At 38.4% G+C, this 10,696-nt stretch overlaps 1 pseudogene; it reads right to left on the reverse strand.

Moving 5' to 3' along the window:
- Positions 1-8,094: 8,094 nt before the first annotated feature.
- LOC102863784 overlaps positions 8,095-10,696 on the reverse strand; it is a 4,212-nt pseudogene continuing 1,610 nt past the window's right edge.

Below are 10,696 nucleotides of genomic sequence, written 5' to 3' on the forward strand. Positions count from 1 at the left end.
TTGTATGTTCAATCGATCTCTGACTGCTAAAGTTGGTAGAAATAATCTATTTCCTCTTTTTTGGCTCTGGTTGTTGGTGCATATATTTGAATGATAGTGGTATTCACTGGACTTCCTTATATATGTATGGATATTATCCTGTCACTCACAATATTATATTTCAAGACACATCTAGAAATGACTTTTTAAACTATGAAATCAACCCCATTTTTCCTCAGCTTTTCATCTCCAGCATAGTAGATCATATGATCATCTGATTAAAAATGTCCCATGCCAATCCATCTCATCTCGTCAATACCTAGTATGTCGATATTTATGTGTTCTATTTCTTCCTTAACAATATCTAATTTTCCTACATTCATAGTTCTCACATTCCATGTTCCAGCCACTAGTGTCTGCTTACAACTGTTCCTCCTCCTTAGTATTTCCATACTTGAAAGTATTACATCTGTTGCCCTATCTGCTAGTGTAAGTGTGTTCTATTGTACATAGGGTTTTCGAAGGCCTGCTATTTGCTTGTGCGCTTCGAACTTTTCTATCTTATGCTTTGACAATATTTTTATTTACCACTTGTTCATTTCAGTGGAGCTTCCAGAATAACACAGACTAAGAATTAGGAGTGACCATCTACTTCTGAAACAACAGGGTTTTGAAAACCTTATGGACAAGAAAAGAGTACTATTGGATGTAGCTCCAGAAGATGAGCCCTACAGACTAAAAGGCTCTCAAAATATGCCTGAGGAATAGTTGACTCCTCAAAGTAGAGTCTACCCTAATGGCACACATAGAGTAAAGCCTTCACCCAGGGAAGAAACTTCAGAAACAGCAGCAAATAACCGTTACTTATTGGAAAACTAAATGTAAGAGGTATAAATCTAGGAAAATTAGAAATTGTAAAGAATGAAATGGAACACATAAAGATCAACATCTTAGACTAGCCATTAGCAAGCTGAAATGGACTTACATTGATCTTTTTGAATCAGATAATCACATGATCATCTACTTTAAAAAATGACAAATTGAAGAGGATTGGGATGGCATTCATTGTCAAAAAGAGTGTTTCAAGATAGTGATAGGGTATTATCCATGCACAAATAAGGAAGTTCTGTTAATAACAATTACTACTCAAATAAGCTTTGAAAAGTAAAGATGAAGAAATTGAAGATTTATGCCAACTGTTGCAGCCTGAAATTGATCAAATATACAATCAAGATGCACTAATATTAATGGAATGCTAATGTTGGATACAAAAAAGAAGAAGTGGTGGTAGGAAAATAAGATGTTGGTGACAGAAATGAGGTTGGAGGTCTGTCTAGGGATTTCTGAAAGAGGATTCAAGTGGGTTTGGAAATAAGAAAGAGAGACCAGGTCAGGAAGCACGGGGCTTAGAGCTCTATCAAGTCTAAGCGCGTTAGTATAGTGTTCATACTGAGAAAAAAATGGAACACTTGTTTGCAGAATAACTCTTGGAATTCCTTTTATGAAAGCACAACTTTCATCTTGGTTTTGATCCAGATCTTATTAACTGTTTACAAATACTTCTCATTCCCAAGATATGCTTTGTTTAACATAGGCACACCTCAGGATCAGCATTCTGGAACAGCATAACAAAGAACACATTTCTCATAGTGTTATGACTTGTCCCACAAAGGCTTTTCCTTTTGCTGATCTACAGGTTTTCCTTTTAGGTGCTTTGTAGGTTTTACCGTGAAAGTCTTGTAGTTTACTTGAAAGTATCCTCATCTACTTCCATAGTTCTCCCTTTTTCTTTATAAATTCATAAAGCAAAAGTAGCATAAGAAACATGTGATAATGTATTCACAAATTTTGTTGCTATTGACAGATTAAATAGAAAAGAAAAACAAATAATAATACAATTCGTAATTAAGTATGTCCTCCCCATTGCTTTATCCAGGTTTAGGGATTAATTATTGTAGTCCACTAATAATTTCTTCTGTAACAATTGTATCATCTTTAACATTCAGTTCTTTATTAAAGGTTTCATTTATCTCCGATTCTAATTCTTGTATATTAAAGGTTAGGATATTTTGAAATCCTTGTAAATGTCTTTTAATTTTTTCCTAACGACATTTACTTTCATTATATAATACAGAGTATTATATATTGTTGTTATATGCCATCGAGTCACCTGCAAATCATTGTGACCCTTTGTACAATAACCCTAAACCCTGCTCTATCCCTTGCCAATCTTAATGTCTCTGACACACCTATCTCCATTACCCCAGTGACTGAATTAATCCATCTCGTTGAGGGCCTTCCTCTCCTGTGCTTTCCCTCCACCCTCCCAAGTATGACATCTCTCTCCAAGGATTGGTCTCTCCTTGCAATATATTTCAGAATCCTCGCCTCAAAAGAGCAACCTGGATTCATCCTCTCCAGGACAAACCTTGTTCTCCTGGAAACCTATGGTATATTCAATACTCTTACCCAACACCACAGCTCAAAAGCATCAACTCTCCATCTACCATCCCTAGTCATTGTCCAGCTCTCTGATGCATAGCAAGTAATTGCAAAGACCATGGCCTGTATCAGGCTCACCTTTATCTCCGACTGACATCATTGCTCTTCAGTACTTTGAAGAGGTCTCTGACAGCAGTCTTTCCCAATGCAATTTGTCTTTTAATTTCCTGGCTGCTAGTACCAAGAGTGTTGATTGTAGAGCCAAGCAAACTGAAGCTGTCAACAATCTCTATTTCTTTCTTTTTTATTTTTTTTAACAATCTCTATTTCTTCATCATCTATATTATGGTATTGTTGTTGATTGTCTTAGAGTTGAGAAGGACTCATAGTGACTCTATGAACAAAAGGCCTGAAGCGCCTCTACAACTATTGACATTTATCAAAGTTCATAGAGTTGCTGAATATATAATATGTATTATATAAGGCAGAGTAATACAGTCATCTATATGGTTTCAATCATACTGCATCTTTTCTCTATATTCTAAGGTCTTAAATTGTTCTCTTAAGTACTGAACAGATTGCTTTAACTCTACCATTTTTCTATCTAATTCAGCATCTGTTCTGCTCTGAGTAGTCCATAAATTGTGAGAATCTTTCTTGCAAATTTTGTAAGACTTGCAGTTTTAATATTTTCATATAATACAACCTCAACAATTGCAGTAACAGTTGAATAGCAATTAACCCCATAATAGCTGCTATAAGCACTCTTATGAATCTTTTTCTTCTCTTCAGCAATCGAGTCATAACCTTCTTTAAAATATGCATTTTGGGGAATTGCTCCCAAGGTCTACGTAAAGAGACTGTAACCCATAACCCTAGTCTAGCCTTAAGCAAGAAAATAGGATCTATAGGTTAATTAAAATTCACAATATTACTTAAACAAGAATACAATTGACAATTATAATAATTTACTTCCTGTATAGTTTCATTTAGAAAAAGGAGTGGCATCCACTTCCTAAAAACATGCCTCCGGAAACTCTATAAACTTTGACAAATGTGTATAGTTGTAGAGAGGTTTCAGGCATTTTGTTCATAGGGTCACTATAAGTTATGCTCGACTCAACGGCAATCAAGAACAATAACAACAACATAGTCTCATTAATTGCAAGTTTTCCAATCCCAATTAAGTAATCTTACACACACATAATGAAATATAATAACAGTCCTTTTCTTAATTGATATTTTAACAAAAGTTCATAGAAAAATTGAATTTCCATTTGTTCATTCTTGAACATTTTCCTCCCTACCCTACCCACTCCTCACTTCACTTTTCTCTTAAAGAGAAACCCATGGTATATTCAATCTTTTTAAAAAAAGATTCTTTCATTGTTGCACAGTTTCCTCCTTCCTCCCGACCACCAGTCCACTTTGCTATGCACCTCTTATTCTGGACTATCGTCATGCATGTTAATCATGTATTTCTTTTTTAAAAAAGTAATATTTCCCTTAAAAGTATAGTTTACTTGAGATCTAATAGTGCCAGAAATACTTTTACACAGCACATAAAAATTTGCTGAAGGGCACTTTGAAAAAACCAAATGCTTGTCCACCGTATATACTTCTATAGTTATCTCTCTTCACCCAGGGCCTTCAGAAGTCATCAGTGAGCATTTTGAGGCCTGGAGTATAACAGATCCAACTTTAAGAAAACTATCACTATTCCTTCTTAATGATTTCTGTTCATTTGTCCAGGTGTTTTGGCTTTGAATGTACTAGCTGATCATCTTTGTTCGGAGAAAATAGGAATGAGTTAATTGAGTTTGAAATCTCTCCCAAAAGACAAAAAGTACAGTGGGCAAGGGTATTTAATTCATAAAGTGAATTAATGCAAAACAGCTCTGTCTTAACCCATCTCCATCTTCATTTCACAAAATAATTTGCAAGTCTGTAGCCCTTCCTGAAGGAGAGTTATCCTTTCTCTCACTTCCCTTTGCTTTTGTGTGGCCACATGTTTTCTGTACCAATCATATGTTGGGGGTGAGGAGGAGTGATCTTCTTTGTTTTCAGAGTTTTGCTTATCTGTTTAAACTCTCCTTTCTGATCTTAAGATTTAGAAAACAAATGTCATTTAATCCTGTGTGCTATTTTAAATTCCACATCAGGTTTTAGAAATAGAGTAAAGATTAACTAAAAGCTCATCAAATTCAAAATTGTACTGAGCAGTATTGAACATTAGTCTATCCCAGTGAAACAGGTTAAATTATAGTACCAGTAAATTTGCTACCTTTTTTTTTTAACAGTAGGATGTACACATCTCAATATAATAAATGTTTTTTAATTGTTTTGCAAAAAATGAAAAAATATCCCCTGTTATGCTACTGGATGATTTCCACAAGTCCCATTGTTCAGGTTCAATGGCAAGATAGATCAATCCTGGACAGGGTGGACATAACCCACCTTCATGCGATACCATTAGAATCTTCCCATGAACCCAAAATCCATCAGCTGTACAACTTTCCTCAGGTTTAGTTACATAGTCACAAGTCAATTTTTTAAATCCCAGTTTCTTTTGAACAATTTACAGAAACTTTAGTTTATCTTAATTTGGATGCTCAGCCTTAGATCAATTTTTTAATTATTTTTAAAATCAGCACAATGTTGCTTAACTTTATCTGAAACGGAAAAGCCAAAAGTAAGTATGCTACAATTGAAATGAGATCTGAGATTTTTCAGTCCTTAAATATATCCAGCCTCATCTTGACCTGTCTAGAACTCACAGACCAATAACAAGCTTTAGAATTAGTAACGTGGCTGACAATAACTGCAGGACATCCTCTTAGCATCCTTTTGTGGTATTCTCTTGCAATTTTCTTTGTTTTGTTTTGTTTTTTTCCAGAACCCAGATCATTAGACATTAGAGTGATTTTTAAACCACAAGAAGATCATTAAAAACCAAAGTCTACAGATTCATACTTTTACTTTAATGGGTATTATGAGAGGTTCAAGAGTCTGATTTGGTAGCATGACCTAAAGAATGACCCTGATACAACCTGTCAAGAAAGGAAGATATCTAAATGAAGGAGGAAATAAATATTATAAAAGCTAATATTAGTTTACATTCTTGGTAAATAAACTTATATATACGGAAATTAACCATGACATTGGAAATGGCATGTAATTCTTAACAATTTTGCAGTTCTTTTAGTATAAGGATCAGTATAAGAAAGAATTTTGGTATTGTGGGCTTTGATTTGAATGGCAGAGATATTTCACAGGTGAATTCATGTGGAATCCACCATGTGAAATGCAATACCTGGAGATACCTAGAGTCTAACCTGTACAACTGCATGCTGTAAAGAAATTATGAGTAATCATGAAAACCTCTATATTGCAATTTTGTAACTGCATTTTCTAGAAAATGTAGTTCCACTAACTATCAGAGAATATTTAACATCAGAGAGTGAGGTGGGCAGCAGCCAAGAGGTCATTGATTCACTAAAGATATCACCGGACACATGAGGATTGCTATTCCTTAGAATCTTAAGAAATGGAGCATGGGGTAAAGTTTAGGATGAGAAAGAGTATGTCTAGTCTACATACCTAGGCAGTGATTGGATTAGGAAGATTTGTTCTTTGGACATTCTTCATGATTTAGAAGCTGTTGCATCTCCTGTTACTCTCAGTTGTGTTTTCCAAGGAGCTTTACTTTTATCACATTTAATTTTTACTTATTATGTTTTTTAAATGTTTCACACAATAATATTTATTTCATTTGTTTGTTTGTTTGTTTTTAACTGAAAGTGAGAGGAAACTTCTGTGGCCTTTTTAAAATTTTTTCACTGTAGGCCTCCTTATGCTTCCTAAATTTGTGTAACATTTAAGCAAGTTGAAAGGGAGTAGGGGTTTTTGCAAAAAAAAACACACTCGAGGAGAAAGGAAAGGTTGCTTGGTTAATAATGCCGTATGGTGGGTGATTAACTGTGGTTTCCCCAGCATAGTGAGAGCAGGGCCACAGCTGAGGTTAGAGTCCAAACAAGGACTGAGCACCCTCTGCAAACAGAGAATTCCGCCCAGCCCCCCTGGAGGAGATACTGAAAGCCCTCTGCAAACAGAGATTTCCACCCAGCCACTGTCTGAGCTTTGGTCTTAGTTTAAAGATTAAGCTTACCCATTAGCACATCAGCAGAGAACTTCCAGAAGTTCAGGCTGGGTTTAGAAGGGTTCCTGGTACTAGGGATATTGTTGCTAATGTTAGACGGATCTTTGCTGAAAGCAGGGAGTACCAGAGGAATGTCTATCTGTGTTTCATTGACTATGCAAAGGCGTTTGACTGTGTGGATCATAACAAACTGTAGCTGACTCTGAGAAGATTGGGAATCCCAGAACACATGATAATGCTAATGCAAAACCTATACTTGGACCAAGAGGCAGTCGTCAGAACAGAGTAAAGAAATACTGCATGGTTCCAAATTGGGAAGGGTATATGCCAGGGGTGTGTCCTGTCTCCATACCTTTTCAACCTGTATGCAGAACAGATTATCCGGGAGACTGGGCTCTATGAGGAGGAATATGGGGTCAGGATTGGTGCAAGATCTATCAATAATCTGCGTAATGCAGATGACACAACCCCGCTTGCTGAAACTGAGGAGGACCTGAAGCGCTTGCTGCAGAGGGTCAAGGACTTCAACCTTCAATATGGATTGAGGCTCAATGTCAAGAAAACAAAGATTCTCACCACTGGACCAATTGGCAGCAACACGATGGATGGTGAAGAGATAGAGATTGCTCACAGCTTCAGTTTGCTTGGCTCCACAGTCAACACTCTTGGCACCAATAGCCAGGAAATAAAAGACGTATTGCCATGGAAAAGTCTGCTGTTAGGGACCTCTCCAAAGTACTGAAGAGCAATGGTGTCTCTCTGGAGACTAGGGTGCGTCTGATACAGGCATGGTCTTTGCGATCATTTATTAGGCATCCAGAGTTGGACAATGACTAAGGACGATAGAAGGAGAATTGATGCCTTTGAGCTGTGCTGTTGAAGAAGAGTATTGAGGGTATCATGAACTGCTAGGAAAACAAACAGATTCATCCTGGAGAGGGTTAAACCAGGTGGCTCCTTGGAGGCAAGGATTCTGAGCCTCCATCTAACATACTTTGGACATGTTGTAAGGAGGGACTGGTCCTTGGAGAGGGACATCATGGTAGAGAGGGTGGAGGGACAGCACAGTAGGGAAAGGCCTCTATGAGGTGGATTGATTCAGTGACTGGGGTCATCAGAATGGGTGTATCAGACAGTGCGATTGGCACAGGACAGAGCAGAGTTTAGGGCTATTGTACATAAGGTCACTATGAGTGACAAGCAACTCTACAGCACATAACAATTGTTAGGTTGGCAGCACGTAAGTTAAAGGGAAAATATGGTCTCAGGAGATTGAACCTTTTTGAGGATGATTGGCTGAAAGTCATGAGGAAACTAACAAAGGGGCCTTTTCACAGTGCCTTGTTGTGAGAGGACCTCTGCCTTAGCCTTCCCTCTTTTTCAGAACTCATTACCCCATGTCCCTGCTTTCTTTCTGCGTCCGGTTTGCAACAATTAACTGCTTGTAGAATTACATTTAATTAACTGTGCTGAAGGTTTTAATTATATTAGTGTTCCCTCTTTACAGCAGCTACCTACTGACAAAGGTGCATGCGCTAAATGATGTCATGGCAGTCGCTGAAAATGCGGCAAATGTTCTCAGTGTCCACAGAGCAAGTGAAGCAGGGGTAGAAGTAGTGGTGCCCATCTCCACTAGCAGTACTGATTCTCAGAAATTCATCTTGGATTAAGTACTTGGACTGGATCATGCAGGGATCAGGCTCAGAAGTAGCATCCTCAGGAGTAGTGTAGCGAGTGAACTCTGGGAAGCAGTCCTCGATCTTGGATTTACCAGCCAGGACCTTCTCAGCTAGCAGATCTTGCTTGTTGAGGAACAGAATCACTGAGATGGTGTGTTGCCATCTGTTATTCCAGATGCTCTCGAAGAGGTTCAGAGCCTCCTGCAGATGGTTGGTCTGGTTATCCTCACAAATTATCATGTTGTAGCTGCTGCTGGCCACCACCGAGATGATGGCAGTCACACCATTGGAGCACTAGATTCCACTTGGGGTGCTCATCCCACTAGCTGCTCACATTGAACATGTTCAAGTTGAACTTGTCCACCTGGAACTTGGTCTCGAAGATTCCAGAAGTCAGGACAAGGCAATGGAGCAGATCCTGGTGGCTGTGCACATAGTCGGCCTGCTTGATGACATCAATTTTGTCCAGGAAAGCACTGGGCACAGATGATGAGCTGGTACTCATTGGCACACTCGTAGCAGGCACACACCCCTTCATCCTTCCAGAGTGTCTTGGCATGGTCGTAGAGTTCAGGGGGAATATCAAAGTCAAGCATGTTCATCACGGTCAGGATGCAGTCCACTCTGAACTGGTTCTCAGGGTTGGCCAGCTCCACGGGAGGTGGGCAGGTTGCTCACAGTAACCACAATTGTTTTGAGGCCCTCCTTCACCTAGTTTTTTATGTCCTGCCTTTCCATTGCCTTCTAACTATCTCCATTAAACCCATTACAAGGAGGATTCTCATCTGCTTCATAGTGGTGATTTTACCAGATTCTCCAGCACCTAGCAGCAGCAGACACTGTGTGGCCTAGTAGACCTGCTTGTCCTTCTGCACCTCTTCTCGATCTTGTTGGCCTCGCTGTCATGAGCCTTGAGCCCTAATTAATTACTCACAGACATTTTACAAAAGCCAATTACAATTTATTGATTAAATTCATAGTAACAATTGCAATTACCTACATTGCAATTAATAAATTCATCACAATATATTGATTCATTAATTCATAGTAAGTATTAAACAGTTAATGCAATTTATCTACATTGCAATTTGTAACTTCATCACATGTTGATTCATCAACAGTGGAGAACACTCACTCACTCCAGGATCTCAACTCATCATCTTCTTTTGCCTCTCATGGTCTTTGGCACAGTCAGGGGGTTCTCCGCTAGTTCAGCAGGTCAATGTGGCCAAGGATTCTCCACTAGTTCAGCAATTCAATTCAGCCAGGGTCCATAAGTGTGGGCAGAATCCTCCACTGTCTCAGTAGCTCATGTCCATCAGTGTAGGCTAGAGTTCTTGGCTCTGAAAAGAGTCTTTGGGTCTTCAACTCTGAAAAGAGCCCTTAAGTCTTCGGCTCTAAAAAGAGCCTTTGAGTCTTCAGTGTTCACCTCAGTATTTCCTGAAGTGGAGTGAGTTTCAGGTTAAGACTGTCAAGATATAAAGACCCTTAGCTTGGCTACTAGATGCTACATCATATTCAACATTCAACTTTGAGTCTTCAACCAAATACATTAGTCCCAAAGCAACACAGGTTTGACCAATCATGTTCTATCATTGGCAACAAGGCATTATTAGCCAGTCATATCTCCTTATCAAGGGTCTGCACCTGTTGTGATCAGGGGACCCTAGGCCTCCAAGAGGCTTAACTGGACATATTAATGCTTCAGTACATTTTCACAAATATTCTTAACAATTTCTTACAGCGAATTCCTAACCTATTTTTTTAATTCTCACATATGATTTAGCAAGTTCTTAACATATTTCCTACTTTATTTCTAAAAGTAATACAGTAAGTTCTAAACGTGTTTCTTATTTCTAACATATAGCTGATTCCCAATCTATTTCTTACTCTTAAATTTACAAGTTACATTATCTTAGCAACACGGGCAGTAACAAGTTACATTCCCTTATCAGGGTTCACATAGTAGTTTTACAGGCAGGTTATTATCAGTTACATTCCTTTATCAAGGGTTTGCACCTCCTGTGTGGTCAGTGGGGCTCTAGGCCTCAAAGAGGCCCATTTTGGCATGTTAGACTGCTAGTATATTTTTCATAAATATTCTTATTTCTATATTTAAGCATCAAATTCATGATAATATTTTTCCACAGCAAAATACAATTTAAGATAGCTGACTGTGGAACAGACCACCAACTACTCATATGCAAATTCAAGCTGAAGCTGAGGAAAATTAAACCAAATCCAAGGCAACCAAAATATGACCATGAGTCTATCCCACCTGAATTTCAGAACAATCTCAGGAACAGGGTTGAGGCTTTGAACACTAATGAACGAAGGCCAGAGGAGTTGTGGGAGGATATCAAGGATATCATCCAGGAAGAGTGCAAACGGTCATTGCAAAGACAGAAGAGGAAGAAAAGACCAAAATGGATGTCAG

The sequence above is a fragment of the Elephantulus edwardii genome, unplaced genomic scaffold (genome assembly GCF_000299155.1).
Source record: "Elephantulus edwardii isolate Elephantulus edwardi_28Jun2011 unplaced genomic scaffold, EleEdw1.0 scaffold00458, whole genome shotgun sequence".
Taxonomy (NCBI): Eukaryota; Metazoa; Chordata; class Mammalia; order Macroscelidea; family Macroscelididae; genus Elephantulus; species Elephantulus edwardii.